Source organism: Miscanthus floridulus, chromosome 18, assembly GCF_019320115.1.
Source record: "Miscanthus floridulus cultivar M001 chromosome 18, ASM1932011v1, whole genome shotgun sequence".
NCBI lineage: Eukaryota > Viridiplantae > Streptophyta > Magnoliopsida > Poales > Poaceae > Miscanthus > Miscanthus floridulus.
This window is the reverse complement of record NC_089597.1, coordinates 17,141,774-17,151,286: the sequence shown is the minus strand read 5'-3', so window position 1 is coordinate 17,151,286 and position 9,513 is coordinate 17,141,774.

The following is a 9,513-nucleotide window of genomic DNA, read 5'->3' as shown; positions in this document are numbered from 1 at the left end:
TGCTTCGATGAGGAAAAGCATAGGGCCATCGGTGAGGAGATACAGAAACTCTTGGCGGCCGGATTCATCAAAGAAGTGTCCCACCCAGAGTGGTTGGCTAACCCCGTGTTAGTCAAGAAGAAAAATGGGAAATGGAGAATGTGCGTAGACTACACTGGTTTGAACAAAGCTTGTCCAAAAGTCCCCTTCCCATTACATCGAATCGATCAAATCGTTGATTCCACTATAGGGTGCGAGACCTTGTCTTTCCTTGATGCGTATTCTGGTTACCATCAAATCAAGATGAAAGAGTCCGACCAGCTCGCGACTTCTTTCATCACTCCATTCGGCATGTACTGCTATGTGACGATGCTCTTCGGCCTCAGAAATGCAGGTGCCACGTACCAGCGGTGCATGACCCCGGTCTTTGGCGACAACATTAGGCGGACCGTCGAGGCCTACGTAGACGACATCGTGGTTAAGACCAGAAAGGCCGAGGGTCTCGTCAACGACTTGAGGATAACCTTCAAATGCCTTAGAGAGAAGGGCATCAAGCTCAATCCCGAGAAGTGTGTGTTCGGGGTCCCCTGAGGCATGCTCTTGGGATTCGTAGTCTCGGAACGCGGCATTGAAGCTAACCCAGAGAAGGTCTCAGCCATAACCAGCATGGGACCAATCAGAGACCTCAAGGGAGTACAGAGGGTCATGGGATGCCTTGCGGCCCTGAGCCGCTTCATCTCACGCCTCAGCGAAAAAGGTTTGCCTCTGTACCGACTCTTGAGAAAATCCGAGCATTTCTCTTGGACCCCCAAGGCCAAAGAAGCCCTCGACAGACTCAAGAGGCTGCTCACAAATCCTCCCGTCCTGGTACCCCCGGTCGGGGACGAGGCCCTCCTGCTCTATGTCACCACAACGACCCAAGTGGTCAGCACTGCCATAGTGGTGGAGAGGCATGAAGAGGGGCATGCTCTACCCACCCAACGTCCTGTGTATTTCATCAGTGAGGTGCTCTCCGAGACCAAAGCATGCTACTCTCACATCTAGAAGCTGGTCTACGCCGTGGTCCTAGCTCGGTGCAAATTGCATCACTACTTCGAGTCGCACCCAGTGACTGTGGTATCATCCTTCCCCCTAGGCGAGATAGTTCATAACCAGGAGGCCTCGGGCAGGATAGCCAAGTGGGCCATCGAGCTTATGGGGGAAACCTTGACTTTTGCACCTCGAAAAGCGATCAAGTCTCAGGTCTTGGCCAATTTTGTGGCTAAGTGGACAGATACCCAACTGCCACCTGCTCAAATTTGGATGGAGTGTTGGACCCTGTACTTCGACGGATCCCTGATGAAGACTGGGGCAGGCACGGGTCTGCTATTCATTTTGCCCCTCGGAGTACACATGCGCTACATGGTGCGGCTCCACTTCACCGCCTCCAACAATGTGGCTGAGTACGAGGCCCTCATCAATGGCTTGCAAGTCGCCATCGAACTTGGGGCATGGCGCCTCGGCGTTCGAGGCGATTCGAGGCTCATCATAGATCAAGTGATGAAGGAGTAAAATTATCTCGACCCCAAAATGGAGGCTTACTACAAATTGGTATGTCGCCTAGAAGATAAGTTCAACGGCCTCAAACTAAACCACGTCGCACGAAAATACAACGAGGCCACTGATGAGCTGGCAAAGATGGCCTCGGCACGGGCCCCGGTCCCCCCGAACGTCTTCGCCAGAGACCTCCACAAGCCTTCCATTGACTACACCTCGACAACAGAGGAGGGCCCACCTATGGAACCCATGGCATGGCTCAACGCCCCCTCTACTGCCGAGACCCCCTCGACCGAGCCCGAGGTCATGGAAGTCAACACCGAGCCTCTACAGACTGATCAGGATGCGGATTGGCGAATCCCGTTCCTCGATTGGCTGGAGCGGGGGGAGCTTCCCCATGACAGAACCAAAGCACAACGGCTTGCGTGCCAAGCCAAGACTTACGCCCTCTACAATGACGAATTGTACAGGCGAAGTCCCTCAGGTGTCCTCCAATGATGTATCACTGCCGAGGCGGGCCAAGCCCTGCTTTGGGACTTACATGCAGGCGCCTACGGGCACCATGTGGCACCTCGGATGCTCGTAGGGAACGCTTTCCACCAAGGGTTCTACTGGCCGACGGTGGTCGCTGATGCCACCAAGCTAGTACGCTCCTGCAAAGGATGCCAGTACTATGCTCGGCAGACACATCTTCTGGCCCTGGCCCTGCAAACCATCCCCATCACGTGGCCATTCGCCATATGGGGGCTCGACATGGTCGGGCCTCTGCAGAAGGCCCCCGGGGTCTTCACCCATCTATTGGTATCAATCGACAAGTTCTCCAAATGGATCGAGGCTCGTCTGATCAATCGAATCAAATCCAAGCAGGCGGTGCTGTTCTTCATTGACATTATCCACAGATTTGGGGTCCCCAACGCCATCATCACCGACAATGGGACACAGTTCACCGGCAAAAAGTTCCTAACATTTTGCAATGACCACCACATCCGTGTGGCCTGGTCGGCCGTAGGACACCCAAGGACCAACGGCCAAGTAGAGCGTGCCAACGGCATGATCCTACAAGGCCTCAAGCCAAGAATTCACAACCAGTTGAAAAAGTTTGGCAAGAAATGGCTCGCCAAACTCCCATCGGTCATCTAGAGCCTGAGGAACACTCCAAGCCGAGCCATGGGGTTCACACCTTTCTTCCTAGTCTATGGGGCTGAGGCCATCCTCCCCACCAACTTGGAATACGGTTCCCCGAGGCTACAAGCCTATAACGAACAAAGTAACCACACCACCTGAGAGGATGCCCTTGATCAACTGGAAGAAGCCCGAGACATCGCGCTACTACACTCGACCAAATACCAGCAGAGCCTACGGCGCTATCAGGCCCGACGCGTCCGAGGCTAAGACTTGAAGGTAGGCGACCTGGTGTTGAGGCTAGCACAGAGCAACAAGAGTCGCCACAAGCTGACCCCGCCATGGGAAGGACCGTACATCATCGTCCAAGTACTGAAGCCCAGGACCTACAAGCTGGCCAACAAGAAGGGCGAAGTCTTCACCAACGCTTGGAACATAGAACAGCTACGTCGCTTTTATCCCTAAATTTCCAAGCATTGTATATATCGTTTCTTGAAATACAATTAAAATGTGTTCTTTAGTTGGTCTAATTTTTCGAGAAACCCCCCGAGCCCATCATAGGTCTCGGCAGTACAATAACACGACAAGGGAGACTCGGCTCTGCCTCGGCAGAACCAAGCCTCCCTTGGGGGCTAGATGGGGGACTCTCCCTAGGTCCCACGCACCGTTTTTCAGTTGTTTTTCACAAAAATTCCTATGCCAAGACTCTAGCAGGCTCTGACGAATCAGTTGTAAAAACTCCTCGGACCAAGGTCTATTTTCTAAGCAAGAGGCCGGTAGAGTCGCGAGATGGCCTACGCCTCCGGGCTACGGCACTCCCTCACTACCTCTCGCTTGATGGACGGCTTAGGCCCTAATGGGGTGCTTTGCAAACGAAATCCGATCAGGGGCAACAGAGGGCAGAGGCTCGGAAACATAAGAAAAACAACTAAGAAACACAAATACTTTAGAAACAAAGGCCTCGACAGCCACAAGCGTTACGATGCAAAAAAATAACCCCTACTTTACTTTACATGGCCTCCGGGGCATAGATCAAGGCTCAGGGTCTTCAGCACCGGCAGATGGTAAGGGAGGAACCACCTCCTCTTCGAAGAGCATCGCCAGCGCCATGCCAGGGCCTTCCGCCACCTCCATCAGCTTCGTGACCACCGCGTCCGCCTCCTCGTCATCATCAGGCAGGACATACCCATCGCTGATGGCCAGGAGGTCGACACTGACGTAGTGAGAAGAGATGACGGCCAACGCGCGCTTGACACCAGTGTGCAGCGCTCCTCAGAGCCGCTCGCGCACCTGGTTGCTCAGCGCGATCAGACGGCTCCCTAGGGAGCTGCCTGACTTAACCCCCTCGACCTCTAAGGCCTCGTAGGTGGAAAGGGCAGCACATTTCAGCGCCTCGTGCTCCTCGATCTTGGCCTCGAGCACCGTCTACATCGCGCTGGAAGCCTCAGCGGCCCGAGTGATCTCTGCCTCCAACTCTGCACCGAGGAAAATGGAATGAGGCCGAGCGAGGGAAAAAACAACCTAAGTTAGGGATGGAAGCCCACGGAACTCACCCTTGGCCTTCTGCTCCCAGCGTCGGGTCTCGACCTGACAAGCCTCGGTCTTCTCCTTCCAGCGTAGGGCCTCGGCCTGGGAAGCCTCGGCCTCCTCCTTCAAGCGCTGGGCCTCGACCCGAGAAGCCTCGGCCGCCCTGGAAGCCTCACTCCCTAGCTTTGCATCACGCAAGGGAGTTAGGGAGTGAACATAAGAAAAAGAAAACAAAATGAGGGGACTAAAACTCACCCTCGATTGTCCCCCTCCAAATTATAGCCTCGGTCCGCGAGGCCTTAGCTGCAGCAAGGGCCTCGTCCAAGGCACCTTTCATCAGCTGGTGCGCCCTCTGTTCTGCCCCTAGCTGCCCCGCGTGAGCCACGGCCGAGGCCGTAGCTTCAACGGCTCAGCCCCTGAAGGCATCCCGGTCACTGACCGTGCGGGCGAGACTCTTCGGGTATTTATGTAGGGAGGAGGCGAAACGAACGGGCGATGAAATCGGGGTGGTTTTCCCTCGATCCGGCGTAGTTAACCACGAGCCGATTTCGCCGGCCCACGCGCCCACGTCTCCCGCATTAAATGCGAGGACAATTACGTCCCATCCACCATGTCACGCTCGGCCACTATGGCAGCAGGCATTGTTTCGACTCCCCATGAAACTGCCTCAAAAGGCGCGCCGCCCGTGCCGAGCCAATAGGGAAGATATTCCCTGTGGCCTATTCCTTTCGTATGAAGGAACTGGGCTCTGAACCTATTACGATCCCGGGGTTCAAAGGCTGGGCCCCAAAGGGTTTCAACAGCCGCCCCAGGATAACAGAGTCAGGGGTGACCGTGGGCAAGCCCATACGGGGTCGAGGCCCAAGCAAGCGAAACGCTTGGGACGCCTAAAGTCGTGTCCGAGACCGAAGGAAAGTCTCCAAATGGGATCCCACCGTAGGGAGGCACCGAGCCATCGAGGCCCAGCGAACGGCCTCGGCACCCACTAGAGACATCCTCTAGTACTCTTGGAGTGTGTCTCTAGACCGCTAGCCATCCCCTAGTGAACGGGGTTCGGGCCTCCACTCGGACTACCCGATAACAGCTCACCGGAAGTGCCACCGCTCGTGCCCACCGAGGGTAGCGAGGCACATTCCACCCCTCCTTCCGAGCGAAAAGGAAGCGTGAGGGTCGTACAAAAAGTCAGGGGAACCCCCGACGGCCTTCTCGTTCTATGCAGAGGCTAGGGGGCTCTTCCTGCAACCTTGCCGAGACCCAGCGACCCCAGCTCGCACTCAAAGGGGCTCGGCAAAACAAACCCTCCTTCTGAGCGAAAAGGAAGCGTGAGGGTCATACAAAAAGATAGGGGAGCTCCTGACGGCCCTCTCACCCTGTGTAGAGGCTAGGGGGCTCTTCCTGCAAATACGCCGAGACCCCACAACTCAGGCTCGCGCCCAAAAGGGGCCTTGGCAAACAAACCCTCACGCGCGAGGGGCGTATAAAAAGTCAGGGGAACTCCCGACGGCCCTCTCGCTCCGCGCAGAGGCTAGGGGCTCTTCCTGCAACCTTGTCGAGACTAGAATGGGCTCGGCAAACAAACCCTCCATCCGAACAAAAAGGATATGTGAGGGGCGGATGAAAAAGTCAGGGGACCCCCGACCGCCCTCTTGCTCCAGGCAAAGGCTCGGGGGCTCCTCTTGCACCCGAAGACCAGGACAAATGGTCCAAGCCCACGCTAGAGGTTTCATTACAAAACACGATAAAGGGCACCGAGCCCGTTACGGTCCAGGGGTTCGAAGGCTGGGCCTCCAAGAGGTTTTGACAGCCGCCCTAGGGCAACAGAGTTAGGGACGACTTCGGGGCGAGCCTATGAATGGCCCAGGCCTAAGCGAACAGTCGCTCGGGGCGTCCTAAGTCGTGTCCGAGACCGGCAGGGAAGTATCCAAATGGGATCCCACCGTAGGGAGGCATCGAGCCACCGAGGCCCAGCGAACGGCCTCGGCACCCACTAGAGAAACCCTCTAGTACTCTTGGAGTGTGTCTCTGGACCACTAGCCGTCTCCTAGCGAACGGGGTATGGGCCTCCACTCGGACTCACCCGATAACAGCTCACCGGAAGTGTCTACGCTCGTGCCCATCGAGGGTAGCCTGGCACATTCCACCCCTCCTTCCGAGCGAAAGGAAGCGTGAGGGTCGTACCCAAAGTCAGGGGGACCCCTGACGAACCTCTCGCTCTGTGCGGAGGCTAGAGGGCTCTTCCTGCAGCCTCGCCAAGACCCCCGCAACCCGAACTTGCGCTTATGGGCTTGGCAAATGTGATAAAAAGGCTACTCGCTTAAACGCGAAAGTGAAAAAATTCCCTGGAGGAGTAACTCCACTCCTCCAGGGCCTCGGGGGCTACACCCGGCGGGTGCGCTCGTGCGCACCCACCAGAACCTCAAAAAACAAACCCCAATTCCTATGGAGCAGGTATAAACCAAGCCTCGGCAAACCCTCAGGGAGAGTGCACGCACTCCCCCCGAGGCTACTGTCGGGTACCTTAGAACGGGGTACCCTGAGCGAACATCAAATGGGTCACTAAAGTCCCATTTGAAAAATAAAGCTAGAAGGTAAGCCGTGAGCCCCTCACCCGCCACGACCGAGCCCACTGGGCCCTCCTCCTCACCTCGAGCCTCGAGCAGGAGGTCTCGGCATCTTGACATGAACTCCGCCTCACATGAGGCTCTCCACGGAAGGCCTCGGTAGGGGGCGCATTCTCCATATCGTGTGAGGCCTCTCGCGGCATGCCTCGGCAAGGAGTCCGATCTCCGTCTCGCGCGAGGCCTCATTCTCCGTCTCGCTCGAGGCCTCATTCTCTATGTCGCTCGAGGCCGGCTCGCCTGCAGTCCGTCGCCCCCCGCCTCGACCGACCCTCCCGACAGCGCGTCATGTCTCATTAATGCTTCAACCACTCCCGCAATCTCAGCTGGACGATGGCTCAACGCCACAGAATGACCGACAGGACCCGAGGTCGCATTAGCGCCACACCGGCCGGGACAGGGCACGGCGGGGATTACCGGCCACTGTGTCCTAACGCTGTGTCCACAATCAGCGCCATACCAGCTGGGACAGGGTACGGCGGGGATTATCGTCCACTGCGTCCTAACGCTGTGCCCACAATCAACCGCCCACTCGAGGCCTCAGCACTGTACACCAAGGTCTCGGCTATCTTGGGGTTCGCGCCTGCCAAGACCCCTCCACTGTGGTGTAGCCTCGGCATCGACCAAGTCTTGGCCTCACTCACAATCCATCCACAGTGGTTTGCACATTCACCGCCGCACCCACTCCGAGGCAGTCTTAGGGCTCCCACGACGCACAGGATCGGATGGGACGACCATGCTGCCCCAGTGCTCCAAGGACGGACCACTCCGACAATCACACCGCCATAGGAACAGGCTATAGGGCTCGGACACGCCGCCTCTGTTCACACGACACCGTATAGTTAGCTCATGTACCGTCCTTGTCCTCCCTTCAGGCTATAAAAGGAGAGGACTTGGGCCGTTTTAGAAAGACAAAGGAAAAAGAACGCCTTGTAACACACACACGCACACCTCCCGGCCACCTGAGAGTAACTTCTCAGACGGCCCGCACAACACCTTGCCGAGACCTGGGACTAGCTCCCTCTCTCTCTTAGCTTGTAACCCCCTACTATGAGCACCCCGGTGCAAGGAATACAAGATCGATCTTTCAGACTGGACGTAGGGCACCAATTGCCTGAACTAGTATAAACCTTGTGTCTCTTTGCATCACCATCTGGGATTGGGAACATGCAGAACAAATTCACTGGTTGGTTGAGGACCCCCCGGTCCGAAACACCGACATAAAGTGAAGATGGAAATTTGACTTTGTCAGAAATATTCCGTCTTCGCTAAGGAGATCTCGTCTTCGCTGGAAGGAAGAAGAAGGCAAGATTAGACGAAGCCAAGAATTTGACTTCGCCTAAACATTCCGGAAGAAGAAGAAAGCCAAGGATGAAATCGACTAAGTCTTGAAGACGAAGACATCAGTAAATTGATGTGCAAAAGTTGAAGAATGAAGACTCAAAAGGAGAAAAAGACCACTTTGCCCTTGTAGTTGAAAATGGTTGTAACCATTTGAGTTTGGGGTAAAATAGTCATTTTATATAAAGTACGAAGACTAGAGCCCCTATAAATACCACCTCTGACATGTACAGTACGATCAAGAAATGAATACAACTTTATTTTGTGTTCAGATTTTGATGCTTGTGTGATTTCTTTACCCAACATCTAGCGTCCACCGTTTGTGTGTGCTCGAAGACTCCCACAACCACGCGAAGATAATGGGTAGACCGAACAAGAAATTTACCAATGGGGTAACCGAAGATGACCCACCCAGGCGATAATCAAGTCTTGAAAAAGATGCACCTCATGATCAAAACTCCTCAAAGACAAGCGAAGCTGAAGAGCAAAGACTAAAAGAGCTAGAAGAACAAGTGCTGAGGAAGCAAAAAGAACTCGAAGAATGTCGCACAAGGGCAAGAGAAAAGTCTCTCAAACAAATAATAGAAGAAGCCAAAGCCACCCTTCGTGAACTAAATGAACAACTTCAAAGCGCAAGTCACGAAGTCATACATTTGGAAGAACCAAATTCAGCAACCAAAGCCTCTCAAGAGAAGAATTCCCAAAAGTCATCCATATCAATTGACATAAGCTCTCCCTTATCAATAAATTTGCAGCTAGCACAATGGCCCTTAGGATACAAATTTAACATGATACCAACATTTGATGGTCAATCTGACCCAAGGTAATTTCTGATGAGTTTTGAAGCCACAGTAATTTCTGGAGGCGGCAATGAAACTACATTAGCAAAATCTCTTGTCATGGCAGTTAAAGGACCAGCACAACAATTGTACTCTTCGCTAAAAGCAACATCAATACATTCATGGGATCAACTTAAAGCAAATTTGCTCGTTGACTTCCAAGGATTCCAGCTAGCTGGCCTCATAGACATAGATCTTTTCAATTACAAATAGCAAATCAAAGAACCCCTGAGCCAATATTTCAAGAGATTCATCCAAATCGAGGCACAAATCCCAAATATACCAGACGAAGTGGTAATAATAGCCACAATCAAAGGGCTTCGCATAGGCCAATGTGCTTCTCATCTTGCTTGAGAAAAGCCAAGTACGGTTGCTGAGCTTTACGAAGTCATTCAAAAATATTGCAAATCAGATGATGATTACAGAAAAAGAATTGAGGAAGAAAACAAATTCATGGCTCAAATCAAACAAGGCAACAATAACTTCCACCCTCCAAGACCAAACAATTATGAGCGAAGACCATTTACACCACACAACCAAGTCAAATCAAA